We start from the raw sequence: 14,712 nt of genomic DNA, 5'->3' as shown, positions 1-14,712 counted from the left end.
ATGTATCTTCAGATTTTGGTATGTGAATAGTGTAAAACAATATTTTATATATTTTTAATAATATTCACATTCTTTTCATCACTGTACTACTATGGATAATTAAATCACTAATCCTCAATTGTTAGACTGATCTTTGGAAGAGTTCCAATTTCCAAACAGGGCTAGCATCTGCCTCTAGCTAAAAATGCCCAAGATATCTGCCTTCAAAGTAATTTTGTTTTTATGAATAGAAACACTATTGGTGTGTGTGTGTGTGTATGTGTATGAGAGAGAGAGAGAGAGGGAAGGCTGTGGCTTTATATTATTCTGAGTCATGCACAGTTGAACTTGTAGAAACTAAGCCCTTTGGTTTTACAGACAGGGGACGTGAGAAATAGTCCCAACACAGCATTTTATAAAGTTTCTAAGGGGTCCTACAATGAGCTCCATGTGAGCCCAGGGATCCACCTACACAGAGCTGACTTCAGAATCAGGGTATAAAGCACCAATAAAATGGCTTTTATTTATTACTGTACTGCAATACAGTCCAGATACACCAGTTGAGACTGTGACATCACTGTGCTCAGCATGGTATAAATACATAGTAAGAAACAGTCCCAAAGGATTACATTCTGAGGAGTTTGGAAACTCTGTGGGTTGGCTGGAACCAGGCAACCTGTCTGACTGGCTTCTGTCTAAATTGTTGATGTAATCAGCATTTTCCAATGGTGAAATAGAGGCACAGAAAGGTGAAATGAGTTGGCCAAGGTCATGCAGCTGGTCAGTGGTAGAGACAGCTTAGAATTCTTGTCTCCTGACTCCCAAATCCAGCATCCCATTCACTAGATCATTTTGTATCATAGGTCTATGGCACAGAGTGAGTACAAGATGGTTCGTGTTGTATAAAGGCTTTATTACCACAGTCTTTTGAGACCACCTGCCTAATTAAAGAGTGGCAAACAAAACCTAAACTCAGACTAACACAAGTTTTATATCACAGCATCTTGCCTTTCCTATTTCAAACCCTTCATGGGAATCTCATTATAAATTAAACAAATCAAATTGTTACAACTTTGTGTTTAATGACTTATTTAAAAAGCAAAGCAAAGCTTATTAGCATTGCTTCGGTGGTGTTTTCTTTATTTGATGGAAAGGAATCATTATCTTAGCAGATAGTTCTGTGAGCACAACTTAAGCTTGCATTGTCCAGACACAAAGTCTGACCTGTATTCCTTTAATAATGAGTCATCTCATTTAGGTAAATAAGGGGCCTCAGGATCTGGCCTATGGTGATTAGCAGAAGCATCAAAATAATGAAATCCTCTTGGAAATATTGAGGCTCCACAATTCTCCTGTTAAAAGATATTTTAATGACCCCCCCATCACTTACCCTGTATACTTACTCCTATTTAAATAACAACATGTCAAACATACCTGCTAATCAACTAGTCGGTGTCCCTTCAGAGATTTCTGCAGCTTTAAGTACCATACATCACTGGGTAAAGATTTTTTTTTCCAAATATTGACTTTTGGTGTTCAAGGTTACTGATGATGTGCTCAGACACATTAATCATTCTAACCACTTCAACAAAGAAGCTCATTAAGAAGACAAATACATTATCAGGCAAATCATCTTGCTGATTACATACTTTCAATTTAAGCTATAATAGATTGCAACTGAATAAATTCCTGTGTCCCTGTCTATTTAAATATGCAGAGCACCTGTGATTCTTTATATTAAGATTCCTCAATGACGCAACTGTAACTTAATGGTATAGAAGTGACGTAGTGCATTTGTTTTGTGGTACCTGATAAAAATATACATTGCTCTTTAATGTTAACTAAAAAAAGCTGTTTTGGTGACAAGGAGGGGAGATGAGATCTAAAGAAACAGAGAACCATGAAAATCTGATCAAAAAACTTCTGACAACTTTTTTGTTTTTTTATCAAAACCGAAACTTTTACAGAAACATATCGATTTTGACAAAAGTTTAGGTGGAAGGGTTTCTCAGGTCCAGGATGGAATTTTTCGTCAACGTGAAAGAAAGAGAGAGAGACTCCTCCACCTCAGAATACCCAACAGCCTGGTGCATCGGGCCTCGGGATCAGTGGTATAATCCTGAATGTGCACATACCGGTTCTTCTGGAACTTCGTGATCCAGCCCTGCCAACGTGACCGCTGTACATAATGGCATCCTCTATGTGGTGTGACCTCATACATAAAGTGCATATGTAGTCAGGCTGTGTGAAGAATGCCATTTTGGGGAGTAAAATGGCATTTTCTGCACAGCATGACCTCTCAAAAGTTCCACAGTGAGGTGCTGATTCCACTACACCACTGCCTGGGGTATGGGAGACCTAGATTCTAGTCCCTGCTCTATAGTAGCAAGAGCATGGAGTTGAAGGTGGGTCTTTCATCCCCGGTGAGGGCCCTTAACCATCACCAGGCTACTAACTAACCTAATCTGGAGCTAAAATTTAAATTTTATGGTCACACTTTGTACACAACTTATTCTCTACCCTATCTGCCTGTGGAAACTTAGTATGAATTGAAGAACAAGTACAGCACTGGCCCTGCTTTTTTTCTTTTGTTTCTCTTGTTTTAAACACCTAATCCTGCACTTAATAAAAATGTGGATTACTCCTATGACCAAGAAAAGACCGTCTCATGGTAGGAATTCTTCTCTCTGCCCCAAACTCAGGACATAAATGTACATGGACTTATGTGGTGATCAAGCTGTGGGAGAGGTGTGGATGGGCTTGTGCATCCAGGTAAAATATTCATTCATTCTCCCTTTGCATGTGGAAAGTGCCACAGACTACTTGCAGAACTGACTGACAAACTATTTCCAGAATCAGGCAGGGAAAGGCACACAAGCACATGGACATAAAACAGACTCCTTGCACATGCTGCTATTAGTTTACTGAGATAGCTGCACAGTGCCTAACTAATAATGGTAGACAGAAGAACAGGGGAAATACTAAGTGAAATGACTAATGCACAATGTAGCATTCCAGAATACTGAAGATGTAAAACCTAAGACTGCCTATATTCAGTTATCCTGGTCAGCGGCAAAATCACACACCTGTGACATCAGAGACTAATGCTTATGACCATCTCTTCCAAAATCATTAGTTTGAAATAAGGAAAGTCTCCTTTATTATTAATAGTGATAGAAGTCTTATCTTTAGTACACCAAGGTTATGTAGATATATTTAAAAAAAACCCACCATTTAGTACATTACAAAACCCTACAGTAGATACTATGGTGATAGATGTTTTAGAAATATCACAGATAGCCAGGTACACAGACCTGGGGAACAGCGTGTGCTGGTTTTGAGTAATCACATAGGGCAAATTTGTATGCACATACAGCTCCATTGACTTCAGTCCAAGAATCAGTTTATCCCATTTATAGCAGTTTCCAAGAACAAGTAACAATGGAAAGATGTAAAATTATCTAAAGTTACTTATGGGCTCTGGTTATTGAAGATGAACATCTATTTCTAATACTAAGCTTACTTTAAAAAGGAAAATTAAAAGGACGGTAAATGATCTGTATAAAGTGGTCTAGATATTGCCCACAAATATGCATAAATTATATTTACATCGATCTAAGTTACTGCATGTAAATAGGGCAAAATTTGGTCCAAAGTAGTTTCAGTCTATTGTGTAAATACACAAACTAAAGTATTGCATATTTCACACTTTGAACTTTTAGCTTCTATTTTCTTGGTGAATAATATCACAACTTTTTAAGTGTTTGTGTGCTTTGGAGACTGTTTCATTTATTGATTTCATTTGAACTCTTTCAAACCATAAATCTGATTTATAGTTTATCCATGGCAAGAAAGTAAGAGTAACATTGAACTAAAGTGTTAATATAAATACTGTACAGATTGAAAACAAAAATAGAAATAAAAGATCATTTCCATTTTTACTATCGGGTGACTCATAATAAACAGCACTGTAAAAAGGGGTTTAATAAATGGGTTAATTTTGTGTGAGGTAAATTGCTGCTATGGAAATGTAATGCAGTGTTGGTACTGGAAATGGAAAAGGTTGGTTTTACAGTATGCAATCAACTAAATCACTAAAAAGATCACAATATCTTCTCCAGTCACCCTTTTACAAAGAGAAACAAACACTGACCCAATGAGATTTTTTTCCCCTATGGAAGAAGTGCAGGACTGAGCTTCTGGGCCAACTAAAATGATCATGTCTCCTGGTTTGACCAGAACAGTCATAGATTTTCACATTCACCCTCCCTCCCCACTTCCCCAACAAACCTTTGTTTTGGATGTAATGGCCAGCACAACAGAGTCCTGGTCCATGACAAGGAGTCCTAGGTGCTATGATAATACTACTCCTAATAATAAACTAGTAAGTAGAATTTGCTCTGCATTTGCTTGGAAGAAACAGACCAATGGGAAGCATTTATTGTGAACAGTGTTTGTAGTGAAGAGAGGTTGAAAGCATGTAGACAACATCAGAACTATTTTTGTCTTGCTCACAGTGAATTTTAACATTGTTTAATCAGTGCTTCATATTGCATTGAGATCAATAAGCAACTGAAAAAATCAGCCCCTCACAGAAATAGTCATGTTGCTGATGACTGAACAGTTGACTGTAGGGACAAGAAGTTTTGAAATGTGTGCTGATCCTTTGCATATCTATTTTGCAACCCTAAAATAACTTTATGTAATCACCTTTCCCTGCTGCCACATCTGTTACAAACTACCCCTGATTTCAGTGTAGGCAGTAGGTGTGGTTTGCAAGTAGAATCATAGAATATCAAGCTTGGAAGGGAGCTCAGGAGGTAATGCAACCCCCTACTTGAAACAGGACCAATCACCAGACAGATTTTTACCTCAGTTCCCTAAATGGCACCCTCAAGGATTGAGCTGACAACCCTTGATTTACCAGGCTAATGCTCAAACCACTGAGCTATCTCTCCTCTTATTCAGGCAATTGTCTGTGGATTCATTTTAGTTCTTTGATTTGGTTGGTAGGCACTCTTCTGTGAGGGAGTGTGCTCCTACGCCAGCTCTGTAAGAGCTGAGTTGGGTCAGGTGGGCCCAGTCAGCTAAGTAGGCTGCAAACAGGGGAGCTTTGGCCTAGAGGCAGCTAATTAGAGAAAAGCTCACTTGTGAGGGCTTCTACAAAAGACAGGAAACTGTAAGCAGAAGGGGCAGCAGGAAGAAGGCTGCAGTCACTCCCTGGAGTGTTTCAGGGACTGCAAAGTTACTCCAAGGGAGGGGGGCGTGAAGAGAGTGGCAAACCCAGAGGAGTGAGGAAGGCTAGAAGGTATGGAAGCAGCTCAGGGAAAGGTAGCAAGGTGCAGGGAATAGAGTTTACTGCTGTGTAGACCCTGAGCTGGAATCTGGCTTAGACCTGTGTTCCCCTGAACAGCCACTGTGAGATAGGAAAACAGAAAACTGCCTGAGACCACTGCAGAGAAGGAAACTTGATTCATGGGCAGCAGCTGACCTGCTGACTTGGAGAGGCTAGCCCCTGCCTGAGGCCCCACCTGGCCATGGGCCCCCAACCCCATGGCCATCTGTAACCCTAGCTAGGGTAGCCAATTTTGGTTGGACGTAATCCTAGAGGTTTCATTGCATTACATAAATGTTAATTAAAGCTTAATCTTTAATTCCTGGAAACTCCAGGACAATCCTGAATGCTTGGCATCCCTAACCCAGCTCCAGCATGCTTGTATTTAGTAGATAAAGATGAGTGACCAGACCAGCCTGCCTGGGCTGGGGCCAAGGGGGAAGGGCAAGCAGGAGGGGACCTTTGGGGAGAATATTGGACAGGGCCATACCAGGCTGTTGGGGGAGGTGCAGCCTTCCCCTGCCTATGCTACCCACCACCTATGCTTGATGTACTCTTCCCCCAGGGAAACCACAATAGTGACCTGGCTGGAGGACCGAGTCATGAAGAGGACAGCTGTGGCTCCTGAAAGCTGAAGAGGAACTGCAGAGGAGAAAATGAAGGGATATAACTGCTGGAAGGGGGTGAGCTAATCTCTAGAACTGCCAGGGAGCAACACTATCTAGTGGTAAGTACAACAAGCCATCTCATCTTCATTTGAACTATTTTCTGTTCATGGTATGTATTCTGCCTCCTAAGTCACACTAGAGAGACAAGGTGGGTGAGGTAATATCTTCTATTGGGCCAGCTTCTGTTGGTCAGAAAGACAAGCTTTAAAGCTTACACAGAGCTTTTGTTCAAGTCTGGGAAACATACTCTGAGTGTCATAGCTAAATACAAGGTGGAACAGATTGTTTAATGTAAGTAGCTAACATACATTTCAAGGTGAAGTGGCCCATTAATACTACTCCAGTCATAGGTGGGAGAAGAAGGTAGAGAGTGAGAAAGTATTAGTGGATTAATAAACCATAAATCAGTGTCTCCATTCAGTCTGATTTTAAGCTTCCAGGCTCATCTTTTGAAGGTGAAGTACAGATTTCCATGAGAATGAGGACTGAGAGGTCAGGTATGGATTGATAATTTTGTGAAAAAGTGTTCACTCACAGGTGATACAGTGTTTGTCTTTTATCATTTTCCTGTGCAAGTTGATTTCAGAGCGTAGTGATTGGTTTCATGCACACAATTCTTTGGCATTTAATGCACTGGATGAGGTGTGCTATATGTTGTGGTAGGTATGTGTAGTGCCCATGGATCTTGAAAGGTAATCCATAGACCTCCTGGCTGTGGTGCTCTGTCCCATTTAGTGGTACCGAGACCACTTACTCACAGCGAAGGCTGTAGAGCAGACTCATTAATCTCTAACAGTCAGTTAGCCTGAGGCTCATGCACTAAGCTCCAGAGAGCCCAGGTTCGCTCCCGCCTTCCAACGACTGGGGTCTGTTGGTGTTACACATTAATCATTGTTGTGATATTTTCATTGTTCTGGAAGGGTCTAGTACCACTTTGGTTTGGTGTGACCTGGTCTGTGGGGAGCTTGCTTCTGATAATGAACTTGGAGAGGCTGGGGGTTGGTTGAAGGCCAGAAGAGGGTGTTCAGGAAAGTCATATGATAGCTTCTAGTCTCTGATTCAACAACTGAGACTCTTCAAAACAATATAATTAAAATAACAAATGACTAACCTGGAATAACAAACTGTGAATGTTTTTGTTTGTGCAGAAATAGCTTTGTTTGCATGTACATACAGGTATTTGTAGAAACAGCCATTGTCCAAACACTTCTGCAAACAAAACCTCTTTGCATGAATGTTCCAGACTAGAAAATAGGAAAGGCTGTGAACACAGCTGAAACAAACTGCCATTTTGACTCTGAAAGAATGCAAACGCTGATCTTGCAACAGCCCACCTTGGCATCATTAGTAGCTTAGCTCAAATCATCTGATCGGTGATTTCCGAAGTCAACTGACATTTTGTCCATTTGGAGTTTCAGTCCAAGCATGATCATCAATAAAAGAATTGCCATCATCCCTCTGTGAAGAGAACTTGCTTAATAAGTAAGAACACGTATCCATATCCTCAAATTTCTAAAACTTTATTTCACTATAATGATTTCAATTAGATTCTCCTAATGTCTGCATTAATAATGCTTATTAAATAAGATATTAGCTTAAATTCCAACTGGAAAACTTATCCAAACTTGTTTCCCTATAAATATATTTCAACTCTCAACTTCTTACTAGGATAAGCATGTACAATGTGAATTTTTAAGTGTGTGTATGTATGTATATAAATACATCACTGTCCAAAGCAAAATTAAATTCTGTTGTTCTTTTAAAACTCTCAACATAAAATCCTGGTCCCATTGAAGTCTGTAGAAATGTTGCCCTTGAATTTAGTGGAGTTGGGATTTAACTCTCCATTCATGACTTGCCTTGTTTTACATTAATTGCCTCAAACTATTTCTGTTCCCCAATGGCATAAATTATGAAGCTAACTGGTACAGTTAAAGCAGTACAACTGTTTGTGCAGATAAGACGACCATATATAAACCAACCATCCCAAATTGTGCCACCCCCGGAAAATATCAATTTAGGAATTATGGTGGGCTTACTTGGGATATAAGCCTGAGGGAATATTTGTATTGTGGTGGTATGCCTCCCTACTCCCTCCATCAAATAACTTCATTCAGAGAGTTTCTTTTTTCATGTGTAATGCGCAGGGTTGGTTTTAGGGACAAGCGAGCAAGGTGGTGGTTGTGGGCACCAACTGCATCTCTGTACTGCTCAGCTTTTTTTTTTCTTTTCAATTTCTATGGGGGAGGAGGGGTGGGAGGAAGGAGAGTTGTTTTCCACCTTGGCTGTTTTCCAGCCTGGCTGGTAGAACGCCTAGGGCCAGGCCTATTCACAACAGACCAAAATAATAAAGAAGAGCACTACAGTTCTTTAAATATTTAATAAATTCATCGTATTGGGGAATTAGAGGGTTGTTGGGTCATTCCAATAGAATCAAAAAAAGCTGAGGCAAAAGGGAAGTAGAGGGAATAAATATTGACAAGTATTTTTCCATGATAGTACATCGCTGTATGTGTATGTAGTAAGAAGAGATGATTTTACTTTAATATATCACTGACTTATTTAAAACCTCACTTGAGCCAGTTATTCATTTATATACTGAAATGAGAATGAATAAATTAGCCTTTAAAACTTAGTGACAGCTCTAAAGATTCCATCTGTAATAAAGATTTTGAAAGAGCAGATGTAATCTTCAATTATTTCTCCAATAGCATCGGAACCAGATTTGGGGTAATCAGTATTATAAGAAGAGAGACGTCTCCCCTTTACATATGTTGGAAACCTCTCTATACCTGCTACTCCCTCCTTGCTGTGTAGAGAATTATCTGATCAGAGTTTTCACTTTGCTGCATTTTATCTTCTTTGCATCATGGAAGCTTCAAACAAAGAGCTACCAATAGCAAGGTTGCAAGGAGAAGCCAGTCACAGAGGAAAGAGGATGACATGCCTAGACTATAAAAGGAATCAGTTTGCAGCTGGTCCTGAATGTAGATTTTTATATTAAGGTATGTTTGTGGGTTTTAGAACCTGATGGAAAGATTCGCATTGACTTCAATGGGCTTTGGTTCAGACCTATAATGCAAAACAAAATGTGATCTATATATATTAAAAGAATTTCTTAAGGGAATCCAAACAACACGTTAAGTCTGAAGTAACATTTTTGTCTATTCTTTATTCTTTTAAATAGTCCCAAAAGAACAATACAGCATAGGATCACAACCTTTTAATTGCTGTTTTGTGCTGACTAATGCCCATTTGTACCAGTCACAAAACTAGCATGTAACCGGGTACAATTAACATCTCGGATGAAAGGAGAGACCCAATATGCAAGAGCGAGGTTGTTGCAGGTCAAGGCTGAAGTGCATTAACAGAAGTGAGTGGGAAGTTAGCACAGCCAGTGTCTGACTGTAATGTGCTTGATTGAAATATTGTAATATGCTTGTCTTTCTTACTTTCATTCCAACTATATTTTTAAAAGCGTGATAAATAATTGCATATGGTTTAGATCAATAATATGTTTGCTGAATAACAACCTTGGCACTCAGGTATCAGAGGGGTAGCCATGTTAGTCTGGATCTGTAAAAGCAGCAAAGAGTCTTGTGGCACCTTATAGACTAACAGATGTTTTGGAGCATCCGACGAAGTGGGTATTCTCCCACGAAAGCTCATGCTCCAAAACGTCTGTTAGTCTATAAGGTGCCATAAGACTCTTTGCAACCTTGGCACTATACATAGTTCTAATAAAATAGCTGCACGTGATGTCACTCTATTCTTCAGAGGATCAAAGCCTGCCTGATATTCAGAACACTATTTATTTATTTTTTTTATCTATTCTGGCAAATTATTCTAAACCAGTTCTCCAAACAGTTTTCAAGATGCCAGTTAAGTTTGTGAAATGGAAAAGTGAGGATTACCTACCAACCCTCCCTCCCACCTCTTTAAAACTATGTGCACATGCTTTGATGTATCCATTAGGGATTTAAATACATTCTGAATATTATCTATTCACATGCCTCCATTTAACCTAAAGATCAACTTCAATTCCAAGAAAATACTTTTAAAATTAAAGAATCCATTGGGCCAGGTACAAATCAAGCTCCTCAGCTTGGTGTATATCTAAAATGAAGTCCCTGTACAATTGGAACCTTGACGGCAGACCCTATACCAAAGCCATGGAGACTGAACTCCTCTCCACGAGAGGTGAGTCCTTCAGAAGGAAGCAGTATGTTTCACTGCTACTTCCTATGTTTGCTATTTATTTGTAGGTGCAACTGTAATACAAGATCCAACTGAGATCAGGGCTGTATGGTGCTTTATAAACACATGGTGAGGCTGTCCTTGTCTCAATGACCTTGCAGTCTAAGTATTCCAGAAGACCAATTTTGGGGTTAGGAAAACAGAGACATAAAGATTAAGTGACTGGACCAATGTCCTGTAGCAGAGCTGGGAATAGAACTCCTCCTGAGTCCCATCCTGGTATATTGTTCATTGGATCAGATTTTTTCAGTGCTTTGCTTATCTCAGTAAATAGAGGAATTCAGGCTCCAGCACTATTAATATGGCACCATTTAAAATATTTCTAAAAAATTTTACTCACTTTAACACACAAGCTAGGTATAATCTCAAGTGTTTGGAGCTACACCACTTTACCTGTTGGGATCACAGTTTGCTTCCAAGACTCATAATGTTTGCCTTTTAAAGTCCTGCTAGTTGCCTTAATGTCTTAACTTATCACAGTATTTGTAGTATTCTATCTAATTGTTCCTTTTGTAGTAATTTAGAGAAGCTTAAGTAATGCTACAAAGGCTGAGTTTACCTGAATGTTTGATAAAAGCACCAACTGAGACCACCTTAAATTTTTCCTGCATGACAAACTTCTCCCAGACCCCAACCTGAATCTTTTAGAATTCTTTTTTTTTTTTTTTTTTTTTGCTGCTCTGTGCTTCTCCCCTGCCCCCTCCACATGAGACCGAAAGAATGCTAAGAGAGCAGTTGATCCCATGGTAGTTCTTCCTGCTTGTGGCCAGGCTAGTATTGGAAATCTTGAAAGAAAAATCGATTCCAGCTCTGCAGACTAAATATTTTGGAAGTATCCAAGCTCAACTAATTTTTTATTTTCTTACACAGTGGGTGAAATCCATTTGCATCTTTCATGCAACTGAGTTTACCATAAGCAATGGAGCTACAATGATGTAGATCAGCAGAGGATCTCACTCTAGAGTGGCGTGTTGGGTTACGTGAGCTTCAAAGGGGTTAAATTGACCTCTTCATTCTGCAATATTTTATAATTATATGTGAAACACACTTGTATAGCTCTTGGGGAATTAAGGTTCTGAGCACTCTGGGCCCTATCCAGCAAAGCATCTAATCATGTGCTTAACTTTAAACATGAGAGTAATCCTATCCCTATTTGTTCTCAAAGCATTTCAGCATATGCTTGTAATTAAGCACTGGCTTAAGTGCTTTGCTGAATCAGGCCCTAAAAAAGGAAATACAGTTACCAGCAAACTGTTGCCCAGGATGACTGTCTTTATATACTCTCTAAAGGTTAAAATATCTGATGCTCACCTGTTTAGAAATAAGGAGGGAAAGCTGGAATAAGTTATCCTGCATCTTGGGACAATGTAGAACTGCTGTTCCTGCACTGCAGATATTGTTTGGTGCATCTCAAAAGGAAAAGAAATTCCAGGGCTTTGTTTCTCTGAAAAATGAAGGAAGCTGTTGGAATGTACTTGACTGATCAAAGCCCACTAGTCAGTGGGAACACTCCTATTAGCTTATAGAATATTGGGGTTGGAAGGGACCTCAGGAGATCTAGTCCAACCCCCTGCTTACAGCAGGACCAGTCCCCAGAGCGATTTTTACCCCAGTTCCCTATATGGCTCCCTCAAGGATTGAATTTGCAATGCTGGGTTTAGCAGGCCAATGCTCAAACCACTGAGCTATCCCTCCCCCTAGATGTTTCAATGGGCTTTGAATTAAGTCCCGCCCCCCCCCAGTGCTGTGCACCTACAGCTTCCTTTGACTTCCTTGAAAGCTGCAGGTACTTAGCTCCTCTGAGAATCAGTCCATAAACCCTCAGGTTTTTACCTTCTTTCCTATTTTAAAAGCTATGCTTATGTCACTGAATTACAGGTATTCTAGTTCTAGCACAGTATGTCTTAAACAAGCACAACATGCAAAAACGTCAATCTTTTTGATGTGGTAAAACTTAAATGAAATCCATACTATGCATTAAAAATAATGTAATTGCTTTTCTTTTCCATAAAAAAACATATTTCTCTCTTGCCCTTCTCCATAATGTCATTTGCCCTGCAGTAAAATGAACTGTTCTGAATCTTCTAATGGGGGATTTAAAAGCTGCCTCTAACACTGAGAAATGTTACCTTTTCTAATTCTTCTAACAAAAAGACATATTTCCCGAGCAATACCCTAACTTTGCATTTGGATGTTTTCCATATTTTGCTCACATTTTGAAACTCATTGCTGTAAAAATCTTGGATAGGAGAGAACTGTGTTCTCATAATAAAATATAAACTGAAAGCAATCTGATGAGAACCATCTATGCCAACTCTTTGATTTAAGATAGCTTTCTATCTTTATATTAGTTTTTGACATATGGTACCCCCATTATACCTTTTCTCTTATCTATAGCACATTAAATATTTAAACTATAAGGTTTGCTATCTACTGTTTATAAAATACAGCCTTTCTCTCAAAATGCAGCTAAAGTGCATTTGGCATTAACTGAAAAGGGCTTATTTATTTTTATATATTTGCTGCTTTGCTTAAAGTTGCTTCTGCCATCCATTTTCAGGGGTCTTCAAGTTGGACATAACAAAATGGAAAATCATTCCAGCATGAAACTTGATATAAGACCATAGGGATGCAAAGGCCAGCTTCTAATTTGGCATAAACCTGCATGGGTCAACTGTCAACTTCCCTCCTGGACACCATCCCCACCCCACATTCTACCCTCTGCTCTAGCCCACGCTGGAGGTCCACCTCCAACAGTACCTTCAGGAACCCTGCCTGCCAGTTTATACCAGCTGAGGTGGTTGCCCTAATTTTTTGAATATTTTTTGTGTGTTTCTAAGTACAAAATCAAAGGAAAGAGATCCAAGCTGAAAGGTACTTCTTTACACTTTCAGAAACAGTAGCTTCAAGATTTTGTGCGGCTACACCAAAATTAATTAAAGAAGTGGTATTTTATTTTTAAAGGCAAATCTGTCAAAACAAGTAAATAAAATGCAAAGCTGGGTAAGACTGCAAACCTAAGTTCAGCTCTGGCACGAACTTCTGCAATTCCTTTTGGCAACATTAGGACTAGGGAAGAACTTAGTATGCTGGAACATATCTCCAGCTAGTGTAAATTAATGTTGCTATATTGACTTTAATGTAGCAAGGCCAGTTTATACCAGCTAACGATCTGGATTGTGAACATGACAGGCACTGTCATCTGCCACTTTTCCTTCATGCCATCCTCACCTCACCGCTCCCCCCCCAAAAAAAGTGTTCTCACCAGAATCTTCAGGCAAAACTATTTACACTGAATAAGGACTACAGGATTTTCCATTGACTAATTATGAAACAAGCTCTTTCCAGAAAAACAAATATTCACAGAGAAGTACTAAGCCTGTCATTTACAGTAAGGCCACACATTTCTCTGGCAGTTTTAAAAGGCCTTAAAGTGGGAATGCAGCTATTTTACCACATTCCTCTGCTCTGTCTAGAAACAGCTATGAATCCCATGGCAAAGCACTTGTCTCTATCCCTCTTAAGAGGCAGGTCAATGCAGAAGATAACAGACTTATACCACTTCCTGTTACTCCATTAGCACAAATGGTAGAGGTGGGTGGGTGTAAAAATTCAAAACAAAACATTCCCTGCATAATCTTCACCCACTGGGGAGAGGATGAGAACAAACAAATGACATCCCAGTTCTGTTGCTTAATGCCACATTGGAAGGCTCGCAGATACTGGGGGTGCAGTATAAGGTCCTGTGTAGAATAGAGATGATACATGGCTAACCAAGTTTGCACCTGTGCTAGATGGACTCCTTTGTACTGTTAATTCACTTGTGACGTAGAGGGGTGTAACCAATATGTGTCTCAATAAAGGTTTCAAAAATCCTTATTTGGGAACCCTCTTTCTCCTCTCACTATGTGGGCGTAAAACATTTGTTTTTGCCAATAAAGTCATTCATATCTCATACTAATTATATCAACTGTGGAGTAATTAGTACTTTATATTGTGATAGAGAATCAGGTCAATTGTCAGTTCATATTACACTATGAAAGTGTACCTAATAGTACCAAAAGCAACTCTCTACTTCCTGGGAATAAGAATTACTCTCAGCAAACAGCATTAGCAACAGGAAATTACAAAGCACATGTTTCTTCATTACCCACTAGAAATAGCATCACCAGAAACAGCATCATGATCAAAAAAGAGAACTGTGTTGGGAAGTTTTCTTTTGCCATGGCAACCATTGCTGCAAAACAAATGCACAGTTTTGGGAATGGAGGATAGGCTTCAGTAGACAAAGTATTACGGTGAAAATCACCTTTGTGCAGAGAGTCCCAGAAGTTCTAGATGCCAAATTTCTCTCTACCCTTATTTTGAGGTATGGAGTGGTGTATAGGTCTTGTAGTAGCCCTTTGACTGAAATGCATTTCATCCTTGAAGCATTTACCATTGGGCTATGTCTACATTGCACAAAACTAGTGG

General features: G+C 39.4%; 1 long non-coding RNA gene across 1 annotated transcript; it reads left to right on the top strand.

Moving 5' to 3' along the window:
- Window positions 1-5,112: 5,112 nt before the first annotated feature.
- Window positions 5,113-14,463, top strand: LOC123376367. Its single transcript, XR_006581762.1, has 3 exons — window positions 5,113-5,287; window positions 5,880-6,041; window positions 12,800-14,463. It is a non-coding gene; the product is annotated as an uncharacterized LOC123376367 (long non-coding RNA).
- Window positions 14,464-14,712: the final 249 nt, after the last annotated feature.

The sequence above is a fragment of the Mauremys mutica genome, chromosome 8, assembly GCF_020497125.1.
Source record: "Mauremys mutica isolate MM-2020 ecotype Southern chromosome 8, ASM2049712v1, whole genome shotgun sequence".
NCBI lineage: Eukaryota > Metazoa > Chordata > Testudines > Geoemydidae > Mauremys > Mauremys mutica.
The sequence above is the reverse complement of the archived record's forward strand: the minus strand, read 5'-3'. Positions and strand labels throughout refer to the sequence as shown.